Source organism: Diceros bicornis, chromosome X (genome assembly GCF_020826845.1).
Source record: "Diceros bicornis minor isolate mBicDic1 chromosome X, mDicBic1.mat.cur, whole genome shotgun sequence".
Taxonomy (NCBI): Eukaryota; Metazoa; Chordata; class Mammalia; order Perissodactyla; family Rhinocerotidae; genus Diceros; species Diceros bicornis.
In genome coordinates, this window is record NC_080781.1 from 15,202,229 (window position 1) to 15,221,329 (window position 19,101).

At 41.2% G+C, this 19,101-nt stretch overlaps 1 protein-coding gene across 8 annotated transcripts in view; it reads right to left on the minus strand.

Moving 5' to 3' along the window:
- Window positions 1–19,101, minus strand: part of SCML2 (Scm polycomb group protein like 2) — a 110,241-nt gene that overhangs the window by 81,076 nt on the left and 10,064 nt on the right. For 2 of the 8 annotated variants that reach the window (XM_058535517.1, XM_058535514.1), the window contains exons 1-2: window positions 8,291–8,358; window positions 3,844–3,929 (exon numbers count right to left, since the gene is read on the minus strand). The exons of 2 other annotated variants lie outside the window; for them this stretch is intronic. The gene's annotated coding sequence lies outside the window, so the exon portion shown is untranslated. Of the gene's footprint in view, window positions 1–3,843; window positions 3,930–8,290; window positions 8,361–15,881; window positions 16,019–19,101 lie in introns of those variants that run through there. 4 more of the 8 variants (XM_058535515.1, XM_058535516.1, XM_058535519.1 and 1 more) reach the window with 4 other exon arrangements.

Below are 19,101 nucleotides of genomic sequence, written 5' to 3' on the forward strand. Positions count from 1 at the left end.
AATTACCTCCCAGACATCAAACCCCATTTCAGTGCTTCAGTCCTCATTCTCCTTGACACTTCAGGAGCCCTCCGTGATAGGTCACCCCTCATTCCAGACACCTCTTCTCTCTGAGCCTCAGGCATATGTTATTCCCTGGTTGTCCTATCTCTATTATCCCTCTGTGTCTACTTCCTCCCTCTGTCCCAGCCATTGATCTTCTCTAGTCATTCAGTCTCTTCCCTTAGATTCTAGAAATTTTAATTTTTTTAATTTTATTTATTTTATTTATTTATTTTTTTTTCTCCCAAAGCCCCAGTAGAGAGTTGTATGTCATAGCTGCACATCCTTCCAGGTGCTGTATGTGGGACGCGGCCTCAGCATGGCCGGAGAAGCGGAGCATCGGTGCATGCCCAGGATCCGAACCCGGGCCGCCAGCAGCGGAGCACACGCACTTAACCGCTAAGCCACCGGGCTGGCCCTCTATAAATTTTAGAGTCTAGAATCTCATTCTCCTCCATGGCTGATGCAACACCCATATGTGAATGACTCCTATATCAGCATCTCTAGTCCCAATCTCTCTCCAAAATTTCCAGTCTAAACAACTGAACATCAATCTTGATTGTGAATGCCTCACAATCACCTCAAACACTACATATTTTAAAAATCAAACTTGTATGCCCTCCAAAATGAGCTCTCTTCCTTTGCTTCCTATTTTAATAGGTATTACAAACTCCCAATCCTTCTGAATTAGAAGCCATCTTTGCTTCATCTTCTCCTTTGTCCAATATCCTATCAGTTACCAAGTTCTGCTGATTCTTGAAGATCAGAAAGCTGGCAGTGAAAGAAAAATGATTCAAACCTAGGTTTGGCAGACACCAAAAGACAGGGCTCCAATACACTGTACATGCTTTGAAAGGGAGAAGTAAGGAGACACACCATGCACCCTGAACAGAATGGATCCATGAGGGCAGGAAAAAAATAAAGATTATGGTCCCTGGGGTCTAACGACGGTGTTGCTGGCAGTGATAATAATAAATACTAAGAGCTGTCACTTACTGAGCTCTTGCTAAATCTCTGGTACCCTAATAAGGCCTGTATACATTTTTCTTATCTAAGGCTTATTACAAGCCCGTAGGGTTGATACTGTTATTAATGTCCATTTGAAAGTTAAGGATATTGAGGCTCCAAGACCTGCACAAGATCACCCAGATAGATTTAAACCTAGGTCCATGAATGCTTAACCATTACTCTAAAATTGCTTCTGTTATGTTTGTGTACATGCCTTATCTCCCCAGCAAGACAATAAGCTTTTGGGGACAGTATCATGTCTGCTTCATCTCTGTATTGTGCAGTGTCTATCCACAGTATCTATCACATAGTAGGGCCCCCAAAATGCTTGCTAAATGAATAAATAAAATCTGCCACACCACGGGCTACTTATACCTAAACCATATAGTCCCAGAACATTGTGGTTTTAAAAAAACTTGGGGTGAGATTTTTCTTTTGGCTGTCATTGTTGCTCTTCTCCATTCCCTTTCTGCAACGTCTCATCTGCTGTCTTAATTACACATAAGTCTAGGTCAACGGGCTAAGGAGAAAATTCTGTGAGATCTGAGACAGTCCCCCACTTCCCATTGTCTCTCTCCTTCTTGACATCTGATAGACCTTTATTTTTTTCTCTGAATTTGATTTCCAGGATGTTTGAGGTCTCAAAAAGACAGGCCCCAGTATAAATGTGTTACTATTATCAGTATTTTTTTTTCAGGGAGAAGAACAACTAGGAATATTTGCTGTACCAGAATTCAGTTTATAAATTCCAATTACATAACAGTTGGAACTAAAATATGTGCTTTAAACCAATCTTCACAAAAAAAGAGAAAAGGCATAGTTCCTACACACAACATAATCTAACTGCAAAAGTATTTCATTATACCCCCTTAAATATATCAATAGTATAAGAAGTTGCAGGGCTAAGAGAGGTTCACAAATATGTTTGCTGGTCGTTTTAAAGAAAATGTTGGAATAAGTGATGGAAATTATACATACACATAATTCACCAGAGATTATAAATGAAATAGCACAAGTAAAACTTTTTTTTTCTTTGTTAGTCTATCTTGTTATAAAGACACTGTTTTCAAACTTGAATAACAACCAAAAAAGCTCTTTATTGCCCTGTCAATATGCAAGAGCAGATAATATGGAAGATTGAGTTAACTGCATAAAATCACACCTTTAAGTTTTTCATTTTGACTTCAAAATAGTTTATTACTTTGGTTTCAAGAAGTACTTCATATTTATACCTAAACGCAAAAACATATATTGATTTAATTTGAATACATTATAACTATATATTTTCCTTTGACAAAGAGAAGCTGGCTCGTTTAACTAAAATTTTGCTTGAGAAATGGTGGTTATCCTAGTACAGGATAGAAAAAGTGTATAGAGCCATTGGCTATTGTTGAATTGGACGTGATTCATCACTTTAAGATTTCACAAGTATCTACTCAATTCACTCAAGCAAATAATCAAATTTCCCGTTTTCTGATACATCTACAAAAGGAATCAGGAAAAAAACCTAAATTCTAATGTTGTAATTACCTTTAAAAATAAAATTCTATCTCTGAATTGTGCATAATCAATATTAAGAATGAACATTTTTAGTAGTAAGGATTTATCAAATCCAGCCTTCTGGAGGAAATTAAGGTTTCTAAAGGAGCAATTTTAATTATGCTTTAGTAAAGTCTATCCCAACAAATTAGAAATTAATGTTTTTCTGCGTCAAAACAAACCCAAGAAGAAAAGAACAATTTTCAAGAATTTTTAATTTAAATTATCTAAAAAATTATAGCCTACACGGTAAAATAATTAATCACTTGCAATTTTAAAATAATTTATGTGAAAGCTATGCACTTGGTTAAGAAGTATGTCATGTCAGAAAACTGATAAATGAAAGACATGTAAAGTGTTGCCAAAATCCCAGTTTATAGTTGTAAATTCCTAAGGTTTTGAAGCACAGCCATAGGCTAATTGCCCAAAGACCTGCTGCCCGCCAACATTTGCGGAGGACTGGAGTTAATAGCAGGGCATGTCAATTTACTACAGGCAGCTCTCTGCGACATTTTGACAAAAGAACTGGGTCAGGTTACAGCCTGTTTCTATTATCACAGCAGTCTAGATTTATGGTTTCTAACACCGGCCCTACAAGAAATAATGGAAATGATGACAACAACAACCCCTGCCAGACAACAGACTACAGAAAAGCATGCAATAAACCACAGTCTGAAGTGACCAGAAAACTCAACATCCCTGACAATACTTCAAACACGAGGCAGGTGTCAGTAAATTACCCATTTAAATATTTCTACAACCTCTTAAAATCTCAACACAAAAAATCTCAAATCAGAGTTTCTAATCTAAAACCAAGCAATATATAAATGTACTTATCATTATTGAGTACTATATTTTAATTCTTTTAATAACCATCAAAGACAATGTGTTTCATTTAAACAGATTTATGAAATTCTATCAAGTTAATAAAAAATAAAAATACTGATCACTACTGTTCAAATAACTTTACAGTATATTGAAAAATACTGCAAATAATACTTTAAATCTTTCAAAAGAAAAAAAGAACAGTTTCACAGCAAAGGGCACATGTTTACAACTGTATTCAGAGAGGCAAGAAAACTGAAGAAATACATTTGATTCACTCACTGCTTAATTTAAAACTAAATATATAATCAAAATCTTAAATCAGCTAAAAATGAAGAAAGGTGGGAAAAGTGAACAAATGTTAAAAAAAATAAGAATTTTGTCAATACATGTGCTTAAAAGACTACGTCAAGGCTAGAAGGTACATACCAAGAAAATGGAGCTGTTTATGTCTGGAATTCAGCACCAGTCAATCCTTATGAGAAGCAGAGGTCGAGAAAAGTCAAATATGTATTCTAAAGACAAGAAGCAAAGAAAGTCCCATCAACTTTTCCCTGTGAAAAGAAAGCATCCTCAAGGTATGCCCTAGAATTGCAATATATCTGTCCCTTCTGAAGTTTACGATGGCACGTTACTACAAAAGGTAGGCACTCTCTTTCCGCTCTTACAACAATTTGCTCCTATAAACTTAAGAAGGGGCAGAGCCACAGCCATAAACACAGGTCACAAGTAGTAGGTAGTCAAATGCTCTCTACCTTCAAATGTTTCCCAGCTCTTTACTCATACAAAACTTATTCTTCCTTTTTTTTGCCCCACTCATTGGTTAAATAAGGAATTCATATAGCTTAGCCTAGGTCAGAAGAGTATGAAATTAAGTTGAACAGCACCATCATATAAACTGCTTACAGGAGCCTCAAATCTTTCACTTTTCACACAGTAAGATATCCTAATTTCTAATGTTAAAACCTTTTCATCACATGCCCAAAAAATGGAAGAGAAAGGTTTAGGAATATATGTTTAGTAGAAATCACTTAGCATAAAAATCAGTAGTAGTAGTATTTCTAAGGTGGCCAAGGTTTACTTATATTAGAAAACATAAAGTAAGCAAAAATGCCTTACTCATGAAAACCAAAGAACATATACACATTTCAAATCTTAAATGGTTTCTGAAATTTTCTCAAGTTATCCCGCTTTAAGAACCAACACCCCTGCTATCGTTTTAAAAATGAGATGTTTTCACTACAATAAAGGCATTTCTACACTTAGAATAATAACCAAAGCCCAAACCAGTTAGAGCCTGGAAAATTTACTTACCACCAAATTACACCAACCCATTTTAATCTAAGATAAACATCAGTGGTTCCTTTCATCTATTTCCCCAAAACAAAAGGATCATAAATATTAAGACTCCAAGCCAGGAAAGGATAAACTTTTTCTTTGAAAATCACCAAAAGTGCCATTTTCAAAATTTCCAGGTTTTTGGCTCCTGAAATCAACAATCGCTTCAAATTCTAAGATATTATGTAGTAATTTTCTGACATTAATAATGTTCCTAAAATTCTTAGAGGTGTTTGATTTGCTCACTCCAAACTACAAAACATCTCCTGGCAATGCCAGACCAATATTCCGACCACAGCTTCATGGCTCTAACGTTGATGGCTGGCAGAGCTCACTTTGTTCATATCTTATATATCCTAAAAACCAGGAATATGACTATGAGGAGACAATGAGACTCCCAGGGAGGGGAGCTAATAGAGAAGATGACCTCGGATTTCCATTCACAACTGGAATGAGAATAGAGCTGGCATAAAGGGGGAAAAAGGAGCAGACAGGGTAACCTAGCAAAAAAAGGACTAGAAGGGACTAATAACTCAAATAGGAGAAGATCCCTTGCATCCGCCAGTGTTCCAGTCACTAAAGTTACAACAGTCATTTCTATTAACCCAAGGAGAGGGGCAGTAAAACATTCAAGTGAAATTTGCCTCCTCTCTCCCTCTCTCCCCACCACCCAAAAGCTCAAACTGAAATTGCGATTTGGACCTTCCTTAAATGGAACAAGGGACTATGTCATTTTCATTCAAAAGACTTGGTATTTACTCAGCATTTTCAAGGCATTTTACTATCAATTATTTCTCAGTAAGGCAGCACAGGATTACCCTGACCATTTCACTGATGCGGAAACAGACACCAACAGCAAAGGGAACAGGGGCAGGAAGAGGGGTGATAGGAAGCATCTGGGAGAAACACGCAGGCAGCTTTTTAAAAAGGAACAAACCCAAAAGAAAATGAGAGTCACATCTGGCTTATAGCTGACCACTATAACCTTTATTTGTTATCTTTGAGCTCAGAGAGATTTCTGAAACATTTTGAAAAAAGAAAGTGCTGTAAATGATCAGTCAGTTAATATCTGGTTACAGCCTAAACTACTTGGTCATAAAAGTGAAGTTATTTAGCATTAAAAATACCCCATCTCCAGAACACACACTGATTTCAATTTATACCAGTAACTCATTTTTCCCCCTCAAGCCTAATCAATATGTTATCTGTTTGACCCAGAAAATAATCTCTCATAAAAATGTATAGCTTTATATAATCATAATAAAAGAGGGACAAAGTTAATATCACACAAGTCAGAAAAAATTCAAAGTTACACCCAGAATTCTGTTTACAGAATTATGACCAAAACAGTGACTCCCAGAATTTGTCCTTGAAATAAAAGGACTACTTGTTTTACATTCATATCGATTTTCTTAGCTATAATCTTGAAATTTTCAGGAATAAACTACTGATGAGAAGCCTTAAACACTCAGAAACCAGCACACATAGCAGCCTCTGAATAACTGTACATTGAACTGAACTCCATACTACAGACAGCACAGGCACTTAATAAAGATGTGTTGATTGAAGCATAAATCAAAAGGACTGACCAACTACCTCATGAGAAAAACTGATAGCACCTCTTTTTTAAGACTGACTCCAATGTTTTCTGTACATATTATGGCATCATTAGCTTTAAAGCATCCTCACACATAATGTAGTTCAGTTACATTAACCCTTTTTTCCAAACTATCAATTTCAAAATAAATCAGGTTCTCTGGGGGAAACAGGTATACATTCTTAAGAACCTTATAAGGATGCGTACTATATACGAAATTTATTCAAAAATTTCAAAGCCATTTTTTAAATGGTGTTTGATCAAGTTTTTGAAAAATTTCTATCAGACTGTTTTGAAGACTATAGATAAAGCTATAGCCAAACAAATACAAGGCATCAGGTGAATGCCCATAAACTCACTCCTTTCTCAAAAGCCCAACTGGACTCATTTCCAAAAGCTCATTTTCACATTCCTCCCATTAAATATACAAAACCACAAACAGAATGAAAGACCATTCATCCTTGGAAATACGTTATTTAATAAGCAATTAAGAACAAGAAAGACAAAACTGTCATTACTAAGAACATTCCCAAGCAGTTATTGAAAAAAATTAAATATGCATCTATGAACTATTGTTATAATACAACTGCTTGTCACAGAAGTTGTATTCCACAAATGTTACACGTCTTATAATACTCTTTCCCCAAAACAGAAATATGAATAGCTCTGAGAGTATTAAAAATGCAGCAGCATTTGCAGTTGTTTTGGGAAAGAAAACTATCTCCAATAATTTTGTAAATCATATGCTCATAAGGAAGTACTCATTTCCCCTGCCTCAGTTTCCCCTACTAACCGATCCATTCACTTTCTAGAGATGTCCTAATGTCACCCTACAGGTAAGTCATAAATGCCAATCTTCTAATTCTTCAAAGCAGAAACTAATTTCAAATTGCAATCGCATTTTGCAATGAATGACAAATGTTTTACAACCTTTTAATAAAATCAATAGTCTTAAATGGGAACTTGTAACTAAATACCTGTGCCGCCCAAACATTTGGGGGGCGGGGTTGGGGACCGAATTTAAAGCTATGTACAACCTCAAGGCGCAAAATCTATTACGTTCGCCTACTCGCTCTCTCGCGCGCGATTCACACTAGGATGTAGCACAACCACTATCCAGGTGGAAAAAGCGAGAACGCTGTCTCGAAACGAAGGCAGCAACGGTCCCTAGACCCAGTCATGCCGCGAGAGCACGGCGGCCGCCTCGCGGCTCCTCGGGACAGTTGGAGCCCCGCTCTCCGGCCCCCGCCCTCCGGAGGGCCGCGCCCTGCCGCCCCGCTCCCCACCCCGAAGGCCAGCCACCGGCGCACCCTCCCCACCCCCTCCAACCGCCCGGAGCCCCGGGGCGCGAGCCCGACGGGCACCTGGCACCCGGGCCCGAGCCCGCGCTCCGCCACAGGCGCATCCTTCCGGGCTGACGTTTCCCTCCCAAACTCCAAAAGTTACCTCACAAGTCCCCGGCAGGCCACCGGGCGGGTTTCAGCCCAGACCTGCCAAGTCAGCCCCGCCGCCCATCCGCGCTGCCCCGGGGCCCCACCCACGGCGGGAGGATGCTCGGGAGGGTGCTGTCCGCGCTTCGGGCCGGGGGCGGTTGGAGGAGAACTGCCCGGCGCCCAAACGCCGCGAGCGGGATGGGCCCGCGCCTGGCGACGGGGCCTCGGGGGAGTGTGAGGGGCGCCGCGAGAGCGGTTGGGGGGCTTCGCGGAGGGCGCTCCGTGGGGCAGGGAAGCCCTGGTCTCGGGGGTGAGAACGCCGAGGGTGGGTGACGGGGGTGCGGGGCCGAGCCGAGGCCGGACCCCGCGGGGCGGTGAGGGGGCGTTCCTCGCGCGGGACGCGCCGCCGAAGCCTCCCAGCCACCCGCCCGCCCGCGGACAACGGCCAGAGCCCGGACGCCACGGCTCCGCGTCTCTGGTCCTCACGGGGCCCGGAGTCTCCACGCACCTCGAGTCTCGTCGGCGAAAGGAGCGAAATCCTGTCACACTGGTCCCGCGAGCCGGTACCGGTCTTCACACCGCCGCCGCCATGTTTGAGAAGCCGCGCTCAGAGCCGCGCATGCCCCGCAACCGCCACCGCCGCCCCGCCCCCGCCCCAGCCAGCCCGCGTGCCCTGCGGTTGCCGCAAGCGCGCCCTTTGACCGCCGCCGCGTGCGGGGCCCGAGCCCGGGACCCAGCCGGAAGCTCGCGCGAGAGGTGGCGGGAGATGAGCCACTGCGAGCCCAGGAAAGCCCTTGGCAGTTTTCCCTCATCCTCCCCCCACCATCCGCCCTCCCGCCAAAAAAAAGCCAGTCGCAGCCCGTGCACCCAAGACCGTGGTGGGCCCCCAGCTGGACCCCCCCGGTGTCCGCGTCAAGTTCCATCCCGGGAATCCGCTCCCCTTGGCCATCGCCTTCGACTCTTGGCCACCACCCACCCTGGCCACGCACCGAAAAGGCAGGCGCTTCCCTAGAAACTCAAGCAAGTTCTATGAGCAAGGAAAAAGCAGCTCGTTAGAGCAGCCTGAGCAAAGCCACTCCTTCGTGGGTTGCAGCATATTCCTTGAAACAGCTTTTTTTTTTCCATGGGTTTTTGCCACGCATTCCCCTCCAGCTCCACATTTTGGATTTAGTTGTTCCTCTAAACCCAGGCTTGAGCTAACGGGAACTAGATTCACCCAGAGGGGGAAAAAATTTTGCTCACTGGTTTAAGGGTGCTCGGAGTGTCCTCAAGAGTGCGTTTTGGGGTCTCCTCTGTTGGATCCCCCTCGCCCCGGGCGGGGCGGTTACACAGGTGGAGGTCGCACCGAGGAGGAGGGGGCGGGCGTAAAAATAGCTCTAAAATGGCCCACGAAGCTCTCAGCACAAAATGTAGTAAACAGAAAACCGGAGAAAAACATCCCATCCCTCGTTGTGAGGTTGGGTAGAAGCAGATTTAAAACTTTTGTTTGAAAAATAATACAATGTGCTGCGTTAGCCAAAAGTAAACCATTGGCAGGCCTTTTCTCTCTCTCCAACTCTTTCAAAAGCTGGATGTAGTTTTGCATCCGTGACCGCCTTAACTTAGTATATAGGGCATGATGTATTTTTTAAATCATAATTTGGAGATCAGAACCTAAAACTTAAAAAAAAACCCGTGGAATATATTCATTTTCTACAATGCAGAATAAAATTATTTTCATATGCAACTTCTGCAATATTAAACAAGGGCCAAATTAAAGTGTTTTTTTATTGTATCTAAACATTAGTGAATGGCACAAAATAAAATTGCTCTGATTGTTCTTGGATCCTCTAAAAATGAATAAATGTTAATGCAAAATTCAGGAAAACTTTATGGCGAAAAGAGAAAAACTGGGCCATTGATATGCAAATATTAGAGAGATTTGGTCTATCAATTGTATATTATCACATAGGAGGGAATGTTGAAATGGTCTAAAATGAAGGTTCAAAAGCATTTTTATTTTATTTTTGTGAGGAAGGTCAACCCTGAGCTAACATCTGATGCCAATCCTCCTTTTTTTTTTCTTTTTGCTGAGGAAGATTGGCCCTGAGCTAACATCCATGCCCATCTTCCTCTACTTTATATGGGACACGCCACAGCATGGCTTGACAAGCAGTACATAGGTCCACGCCCACACCTGGGATCCAGGCCTGCAAACCCTGGGCTGCCCAAGCAGAGCGCCGGCACTTAATTGCTTGCACCACCAGGCTGGCCTCTCAAAAGTGTTTTTAAAAGAGAAAAGTATCTTTAACAGAGAGAAATTAGGGGCCAGCTGGGTGGCATAGTGGTTAAGTTCTGCGCACTCTGCTTCGCGGCCTGGTTTGAGGGTTCAGATCTCCGACACGGACCTACGCCACTCCTCAGTCATGCTGTGGCGGTGACCCACATATAAAGTAGAGGAAGATTGGCACAGATGTTAGCTCAAGGCTAATCTTCATCAGCAAAAAAAAAGAAAGAGGTTTAATCTAAGCAAACCCTTAGTATGGGCTACAGCAGGGCTAGGGGGGACTTAAATTCTTAGTGGCCACTATCTTTCTAATCCTGATGCAATGGAAATATTAGAAATTCATCTCTACATTCTATACGTAGAAGATTTGGGTTATCATTTATACCTCTTTTACATATATGGACCCTTTATTAAATTGTAGGAATACTAGTCTAATTGTTAAATTGCCTGTCTCACAGATGCCTCATCTACTTCCTGTATTTCTGTTTTTAACATGAAATTACTGAAGCCCTTACTCTAAAAGTATAATTCACATCATCTATATTAGGACATCTTCTCAATGACTATGTTCACCAAAGGATTTATAGCAGTGTGACTCTTTGTTATATTAAATATGAATTATCGATAATAACAATAGCTACCATCTATTGAGCACCCACTCTTTGCTGAGAATCACGCTAGCCTCTTCAGATACACAATTTCCAATATTCACAATGTTCTTTCATCAAGTTCTTATAAGGTAGGTACCCTTATTCCCATTTTACAGATGAGGAAATTGAATATTACATAGCAAATAAGTGGCAGAATCAGCTTCTGAACATTGGGCCTTTCCTAGCTAACCTTTCCACCTTTGTCATCAATTATATGGTTTTATTATAAACTATGTATATAATTTATTTACTTATACCCTGCTTTTCCTCCCTTGCCAAAATAAACTTGAGACTGCTTTTTAATGTAAGCCTAGGTCAGAACATCACTGTTTCTTTTACATTGTATGGAAGTGTTTTGCACATAGTAGGAATTTGATAAATAGTTGTTGAATGAGTGAATGGATAAATGGATGAATGAATACCTACTATTATGATGTTCAATTAATTTTGCCTAGAAAATGTGAAAATAAGGAGACTATTGAACTGAAAGAATATGAGCTAAGGCTGGTAAAATCCAAATTTTCATGATTATTTTTCAAGCCTCAGATTTGCTTCTGTCAATTTGCTCCTATAGTTCTCCTGACTCAGCCCAAAACCTGTGACAACCTTAAAGAAGATATGTCACCCCCATCCAGCCCAAATCCAATGCAAAATACTCCTGTGTTGCAAATGTGTTTGATTACTTCCTTTCTCTAGAATTTAATATTAGTCCATCTGAATGAAAAGATGATCTTTCCTATATAAGCAAGTTTAATCTAGATTTCCATCAGCACACATGCTTAGATTGAAAGGATATTTGCATAGGTCAAGTTAAAGTTTTAGGATGATTAGCGAAGACTCCCTCTAGTTTCCCCACTTCATGTGCTCCCTTCTCCCTAAAACACAGAAGCCTAACTAAGCCTGGCAGACACTACAGATCCAAGGTATTCCTGGTAAACTCACCGTGAATTCATATTTTCACCGTAGTGAAAAAGTCCATATAGTAGGTATTAAATAACTAATAAATTAATTAAAATAGTAACTAAGTCTGCAAACACCTTCGGATCCTTGTTTCTAACGAATTGTCCCTTTTTCCCCATTAAACCAAGAGCACATATCAGTAGATATAAATTGTTTTTAGTATTGTTATTGTTGGTCACAATAAACCTCTTTTCCCGACTTCAAAATAGTAACTTCCTTGGAAAAATATCAAGAGGTGCCGTCTGTGATATGAAGAGAGAGACGCTGGTCTAACAGGAAGGCTGTGTCTTGTCGAAGGACACGGCTGCATCAGGAGTCTCGCTTTAATCCCGAGTCTATTATCCACTAACTACATTTCTTTCGAATCTTTCCATGCCTCAGCTTTTTTCATTTTAAAAATGGGGATAATAAAATCTGCCACACTTACTTAACAGATGAGAAAGTGCTACTCAAATCTATCAGAAAACCACATGGTCTTAACTGATCCCCACACTTCTTTTTAGACATAAATTAGTCTTTTACCAATAAAATGTGTGAGATCTAAGCTGACTTTGGCCAAGTCAAGTATTTTATATGCTGTGAAAACTGGCATAGCCTCAATGAACATTATACACTACACTTGGCCATTATTACATTCACTCAGTCCTTCATTCAAACACTAAACATTTATTGAATGCTTCTTGTATGCGGCTCTGCTAGAGGTGGGGACACCAGGATGAATAAGACAAATTGAACACTCCAGGAGTTTACACTCAGTCCAAAGAGGAGGGAGAAGGGGGGCGCGGTTTAAGATCTTCAAAAGAACTAAGATCTTATCACACCCTGCATCATATCAAACATTTTTAGATGTACCCAGGTAATACTGTATAACCAGATGAATGGAATTGTAGCTGACCAGCTGATATAATGACCTTTGGACATTTAATTAAAACATTTATTAATTTTGATTTTACACTTTTTGTGCTGGTTATTCTCCACGTGAGCCATCCCCCCACCCCCTGCATTTTCACCCTTCTTTGCCTTACTCTGTGCCCCGGGGACCTACCTTCAGTAGTGCATCATTCTGGCTCTTTGTCAGCCGGTTTGGCCAACGGCAGGTACCATCAGGAGTGACTGAAGCCACGTGAGGGAGGTGGGGAGTGAGGGGAGAGAGAGAGAGATTTCTTCCCCACTCCCTTCCTGCCTAGGACCTCGGTCTGGCAGTGGCAGTGGCTCCACAATGACAGCTTCCAGCAGGGGCTCCCCTTTCAGGGGCTGGTTCTCACTGGGTCTTCAGGAAGGGGGAGGAGCAGGTACAGCTTCCAGCTTCCAGTTTCTCCTAATCCCTGGGCAACCTCAGCATCCCTTATTAGTTCCTTTAAACTTACCCACACCTCAGTAAATAATTCATTCAATTCTCTTTAAAATCACATATGACTGTACCTTCTGTTCCTGCTGGGACCATTATTGAAATAGTTTTCTTTTCATATTTCGGGCCAACCAATTGAGAAGATGGGGTAGGGGTTTCAAATATTTCTATAAGACCCTATAGACCCAAGGCACTGTGTCAATAGCACTGAAGGGTTTCACAGCCTGTTATGTGTAAACAAGTCACTATAATACTATGAGCTAAGGGTGGATAAAATCAACTTGGAGATATTGTCTTAAAGGTTAAAGAAGATAATGTATGAAAAGCACCTAAATGCTGTCTGTTTATTGATAATAAACACTCCACAATTATTAGTTCCTCATGTGCCTATTTCTTAAGAGGGTAAAAGAGGTGACATTTGAACTGAGAGGGGAAGAATGCAGTTTGCCAAATGACATGGAAGCTCATAGGGAACAGCGTGTGCACAAAGTAATGAAAAGTCACTGCACGGTCTTTGAACAGTGAAAGGTTCATTGTGCCAAACAAAATAAGAAGGGGTCAATTTAGAGAGGATTTTGAGTGCCGTGCTAAGGTGTTTGAACCTTATTCACTGGATGACGGGAAGCCAATTGCCGGTTAGTAAGCAACTACACCTTAGAGTTGCAGATCCCCGCACCCCCTCTAGCTGGTGCTACAGTCCGAGGGCTCTGCTCACCTCTGCTAATGGAAGCCTGACCTCTGCAACAGCAGCCTGCGACGAGGTGGGCACCTGCAGGAGGCCACTGCTGGTCCAGCAGCAGCCCTGGAAAGCGTGGGCTGGAGTGGGCAGAGGCTGGGAACAGTCACAAAAGTTAGGGTTTGATGGTCACAGGGAGGGAGATGAGGACCAGAGTGGGCAGCGGGCCGGCTGGATTGACAACCTCACAAGGCCACTTCAACAAATGTTCCTGAATTGAGCTTTAACTTACATGCAATAAAGCACACAAATCATAAATGTACAGCTCAATTAATCTTTACATATGTACGCACCTATGTAGCCAGCCCTGGTGGTCTAGTGGTTAAGATTCAGTGCTCTCACCACCAGGAACCAGGTTCATTTCGCGGTCAGAGAACCACACCGCCCGTCTGTGTGTTGTCATACTGTGGCGGCTGCATGTTGCTGTGATGCTGAAAGCTGTGCCACCGATATTTCAAATATCAGCAGGGTCACCCATGGTGGACAGGTTTCAGTGGAGCTTCCAGACTAACACAGACTAGGAAGAAGGACCTGGCCACCCACTTCCAAAAAAAACTGGCCATGACGACCCTATGAATGCAGCAGAGCATTGTGTGATATAGTGCTGCAAGGTGAGAGGATGGTGCAGAAAGACCGGGCAGTGTTCCCTCTGCTGTCCACAGGGGCGCTAGGAGTCAGAATCGACGCAACGGCACTAACAACAAATCCACCTATATATTCACACTGACATCAAGGGACAGACATTTCCAGCACTCCAGAAAATCTTATAACTCCTCCCAGTTAAGAACATCGCCCCCCGCAAGTAACCATTATTCTGACTTCTATCACTATAGATTAACTTTGCCTGTTCTTGGATATCTTACCAATGGACTTCTACAGTATGTCCGCTTTTGTGTCTGGCTTCTTTCATTTAACATTATATCCCTATTGTTGAAGCATCACCTCACTCTTAGCAAGTGTTGCAGACAACTTCGCTGTCCCCCTCTTGCCCACAAGCTGGTCTTTTTGATTAAGAGCTATTGTAATTTGTCTTCCAATTATTTTCTCCTTCTCCTTTCACTTCATACCTGTGCGGGGTACTGTGTAGGTAAACTATTGACTCTTCTTCCCTTTGGGGTCCTCTGTCTGAATACAGATTTCTAAACCAACATGGTAGTTGGAAAGACAAACATTTAGAGACCCTTTGCATTCCATGTATTCCATAGATTTGGGAAATTAGGTTTTGTTTGTTGTTTGCCTCTACCGTGCCAAAAACAAACACAAAATAAAGCAAACCACCAAGAGAAATTGACTGGAAAGGGAGAAAGGCAAACTAACATAGCCAATGTTGGAAATAGCAGGCAATGGTATCTGACAAAACGAAGAATATAATTAGGGGACTGTGGGTTCAAGAAAACTGGGAAAGTGGTGGACAGAAGTGGTCACCTGCCTACCCTGGAAGGCCAAGGCAACTGGGAGCCTAAGAGATAGCACATAGCATTTTTTGCCCTGTTGAGCATGAAATGTTCTTCGCTTCTTGACTGGTTCAATTCACTGTCTTTCTGTTCCTTTGTGCATATCAATGTCTTTGCTGGTTCACCTCTTCCACTTCCCTGGGGTCTCACACCATTCACTTCCCTTCCAGCCCCTGTCTTTCCTAGGCCGCCTTCCTTAGGTCTTCTTGAGTCCCAGCATCAGCTTGACCAATAGCCCCTCTCACTTCGGTCCTGATAATACTTTCGCTCTGGCTGTGTTACCACCCCTGAGTAAGTCCAGATAGGATTTCACCAACCTAGGTCTTCAGAAGTCTTTTAGGTCATAACACTTAGACTTAAATATTTTTTTCTTGTGTGTGTGTATGTGTTTAATTTTTAAAACACACAAAAGTTCAACGGTATAATGTACCCTATGCACCCATCACTCAGTCCCAACGATAATAGCCAATCTTGCCTCATCCACACCCCTCTCCAATCTCCCCGTCCCCTATTATTTTGAAACCAATTCTAGACATCATATCATTTATTTTGTAAATATTTCATTATGTATCTCTAAAAGAGGACTCTTTTTATAACGTAACATAACCATATTAGTGTTCTATCACTGCTATAACAAATTACCACAAACTTAGCGGCTTAAAACAACAGAAGTTTATTATCTTACAGTTCCGGAGGTCAGAAGTCCAAAATGGGTAGGCAGGGCTGTGTTCCTTTTGAAGGCTCTAGAGGAGAATCAGTTTCCTTGCCTTTCCAGCTTCCAGACACCACCTGCATTCTTTGGCTTGTGGCCACTTCCTCCATCTACAAAGCCAGCAGTACAGTATCTTCAAATCTCGCTCTTTCTTTCTCTCACTCTGACCTTTACATCCATCATCACATCTCCTCTGACTCTGACTCTCCTGCCCCGCTCTTTCTTTCATAAGGACCCTATGATTACATTGGGCACTCACATACTCCAAAATAATTTCCTCATACAAGATCTTTAACTTAATCACATCTGCAAAGTCCCTTTTGCCACATATTCTCAGGTTGCAGAGATTAGGATGTGGACGTCTTTGGGGAAAGGCATTATCCTGTCTACCACAATCACATAACCATAATACCACCTAAATAATTAGAAATAATTTCTTAATATCATCAAATATCCATTCACTGTTCAAATCTCCAATCGTCTCATAAAATATCATACTTTTTTTACAGCTTTAGAAAAACAAGGATGCAAATAAGGTCCACACATTGCAATTGGATGATATCCTTTGAAGTCCCTTTTAATCTATAGGTTCCTCCTCCACCTCTCTTTTTTTTCCCCCTTGCAATTTGTTAGTTGAAGAATCTGGGTTTCCCATGGTCTGGATTTTGCTAATTGCATCCCCATGCTTTAATACATTACTCTGTCCCCTATATTTCCTATAAATTGGTAATTTACAGCTTGGTAAGATTCAAGTTCTATTTTCTTTTCCTGCAAAACCACTTCCTGGGTAGTAGATAGTGTGTTCTTCCATCAGGAGGCACATAATGCCTACTTGTCTCTCATTTTATGATGTCAGCAGCTGTACAATGTCGAAATACAATGCCTAGATCTGTTAGGTCAGCAGTTCTCAAAGCGTGGTCCCCAGACCAGCAGTTATCTGCCTCATCTGGGAACTTGTCAAAAATGCAAAGTCTCAGGCCCACCCCAGACCCATTGAACCAGAAACACTGAGGTGAGGCCCAGCAATGTGAGTTTTAACAAGTCCTCTAGGGGATTCTGATGGAGGTTAAAGTTTGAGAAGCCCCAATGTTAGTTTATCAAGGGTTGCTCGATGCTGATATTTAAGACTGACATTAACTTCAAAGAATTTAGGCAAAATAAAATCAGAAAAGCATCCAAAATAAAGTAAGACCATGCTCAAGAGGCAACTAGAGGAACAAACATATTTTTAAGTGGGGAATTGAAAAGGTGTAAATATGGAATCGACACTGCTTCATTGAAAAGCACACATTAGAAAAACCAAGCTCACAGATACAGAGAACGGTTTGGTGATTGCCAGAGGCACGGGGTTAGGGGGAAAGAACGGGTGAAGGTGGTCAAAAAGTACGAACTTCTAGTTATAAAAAAAACTAAGTCCTGGGAATGTAATGTACAGCATGGGGACTATACTTAATAATACTGTATTGTATATTTGAAAGTTGCTAAGAGAGTAGATCTTAAACATTCTCATCACAAGAAAAAAAATTTGTAGCTATGTGGTGATGGATGTTAACTGGACTTATTGTGCTGATCATTTCATAATATATACAAATATTGAATCATTATGTTGTACACCTGAAACTAATAAAATGTTATATGTCAATTATACTTCAATTTAGAAAAAGGAAAAAAAAGATTGAGAAATACTGGTCTAAACCCACTAAAAAACAAAACAAAACACACATTAGAGAAACTCAAAAACAAAGGCTTACCCTTTTAAAATATTTTAAATTACTTCCTTGAAATAACAGGGTAAGTTAAGAATGCTTTAGAATCCACATAATGTCTCATGGAGATTTAGGAAGGATTAAAAAAATGAAGAACTTCTCCCTCTGACTTATTTCACTTTGCATTATACCCTCAATGTCCATCCATGTTGTCACAAATGGCTGGATTTCATCATTTCTTATGGCAAATACCGCATGATTTCCTTCATTAAGTAGTAGATAATAACAACAATAAACAAACACATAGGGACAGAGATTGGATTGGTGGTTACCAGAGGGGAAGGGGGGAGGGAGGAGGGTGAAAGGGATAATTCGGTACATGTGTGTGGTGATGGGTTGTAATTAGTATTTTGGTGGTGAACATGATGTAATCTATGCAGAAATAGAAGTACAATGATGTACACCTGAAATTTTTACAATGTTATAAACCAATGTTACTGCAATAAACAAAAAATTAAAAAAAAAAGAAAAGAAAAGAATTGGAAAAAAAAAATGAAGAACAATAACAACAGCAATGTGGAGTTAATGAGCAAGTGGATGCAAAGGAAAAAAGACAATGCTTTGGGCACTTCGGCATTCAAAGGCTTGAATTCAGAAAGATAGAACCACAATTCAAACACTGTACAGGTTTTACAGCAGTACCTCTATTTCCAAAGGACAAGATTTCTGAATAGAGTCTGTCACGAGAGTAATATGGAAAGCATGGGGAGTCGAGGGACCTGGGTTAAATCTGGCTCTGCTCCTTCCTGGATCTGTGACTGATTTAAAGTGCACTGGGGGGCCGGCCCAATGGCGTAGTGATTAAGTTCAGCACACTCCACTTTCGCGGCTCAGGTTCACAGGTTTGGATCCCGGGTGCAGACCTACACCACTTGTCAGCCATGCTGAGGCAGCAACCCACATACAAAGTAGAGGAAGACTGGCACAGATGTTAGCTCAGGGCGAATCTTCCTCAAGCAAAAAAAAAAGAGGGAGATTGGTAACAGATGTTAGCTCAGGGCAAATCTTCCTCAGCAAAAAAAAAAAAAAAAAATTAAAGTGCACTGGATTCCAAAGTGAGTGGAAAACAACCCCACCAGCCAGGCATAAGCCCCTCTCGGGCTGTCCACACAACCTGTCTGAAGCCAGCGTCTGGCATTGTAATGCATGTGCAGGACACCCTGTGCACATTCATTCCTCATTCAGGCAGGAAGTATTTACTGAGCCTACTACATGCCAGGTCCTGTGCTTACCTGCATACAGTCTGCAGACAAATAAACAAGCCATCTTAACGGTTAGAGCTATCGATGAAGTTAACACATTGATTATAGGCACCGATAGGTATTCACTTGTTGAGCAAATGGACTCTTACATGTTTACATAAATGAATAAAAATAATCCCTTATGCAAAATACCGTAAACTTGGAATATAGGGCACAGTGAAATTA